The following is a 1302-nucleotide window of genomic DNA, read 5'->3' on the forward strand; positions in this document are numbered from 1 at the left end:
GTCCAGGATCCCAGGAGTCTGGAGTGCCTAACTTCCGGGCCACGAGGCATGGGAAGATGGTGCTACCTTTCCCAGCACACAGAACAGCCATCCCCCGAGGGACAGCCACCCTTGAGGTCCTGCATCGGCTCCCAGCTGCTAGGCCGGTCTCCAGAAACTCTCCCCGCCCTCCTCTTTTCTTACACTCCCAAGCCTCACCCACCCCCACCGCTCCGGGGACACTCAGTATCACCCATCACTTCAACAGGCTTAGGCTTTCCTTAAAGACTGGAAGAGCCCCTGGATTCAGTCACCTCCTCATCCCTTGGGCTTCCTGCTCCAAATGAATCCCTCTGGCCAAAGACACAAGAGAGCAATGCTACCTGCCTGAAAGGGGGAGAACAGGACAGCTAGAGGAAGAAGAAACCTAGATGAATAATACTTCAATACATTGTCATTATGGAAGTATTTCATGTGCTTGTTTTGGGGGTGATTGCTGAAAGGTCGGGGCATGCCCCGGGAAAGTGCCGCAAGGCAAATTCCAGAGGCTGGCTAACTTCCAGGGACCGACCCCCTGCAGCCTGGTCCAATCAGGTACCCACCCAGAGCCCTCGGACACTGACCGCCGCTGTAGCCCGCGCTTTCTTCCTTATATGAAAAGACCTGGCTTGGACGCCGGCCCTGGCTATAAAACCCCTCCCCACCCCCTCATACCTCGCAGACTCCCTTTGTCTCCTCACTCACCCGCCCCGGGAGTTCTGCCCGAGAGCGACCGCTCAATGAAGGCCTTCATCAATGGTCCTTAGAGGTGGCTTTTTCCTCCCACGGCGTTTTTCTAACATCTGGCGCCCAACGTGGGGCTCGAACCCATGACCCTGAGATTAAGAGTCTCATGCTCTACCGATTGAGCTAGCCGGGCCCGTTGTGCAGACAGTGAGGCCCCGACCTTTCAATTGCTATTTAAACAAGTGATGGCAAGAAAAAATAGCATTTACTTTTAGTTTATTCATGATTTTATTTAACAAGCATGAGAGCTCAATTGATAAAGAATCCACCTGCAATGCAGGAGACCCCGGTTTGATCCCTGGGTTGGGAAGATCCCCTGGAGAAGGGAAAGGCTACCCACTCCAGTATCCTGGCCTGGAGAATTCCATGGACTGTATAGTCCGAGGGGTTACAAAGAGTCGGACATGACTGAGCAACTTTCACTTTCACTATGCAGCAAGTGTCATATCAGGTACTGCTGAGAGCTATTTACAAAATACTCATTTAGTTCCCACCACAACCTTATGAGGTGGGTCCTATCACTGTCCCCATTTTACA

The 1302-nt window shown here is 52.7% G+C and overlaps 1 non-coding gene across 1 annotated transcript; it reads right to left on the reverse strand.

Annotated features, from left to right (window-relative positions):
• Positions 1-825: 825 nt before the first annotated feature.
• On the reverse strand, positions 826-898 carry TRNAK-CUU. The gene has a single exon. It is a non-coding gene; the product is annotated as a tRNA-Lys (tRNA).
• Between the last annotated feature and the right edge of the window lie 404 nt (positions 899-1302).

This window comes from Cervus canadensis, chromosome 12, assembly GCF_019320065.1.
Source record: "Cervus canadensis isolate Bull #8, Minnesota chromosome 12, ASM1932006v1, whole genome shotgun sequence".
Taxonomy (NCBI): domain Eukaryota; kingdom Metazoa; phylum Chordata; class Mammalia; order Artiodactyla; family Cervidae; genus Cervus; species Cervus canadensis.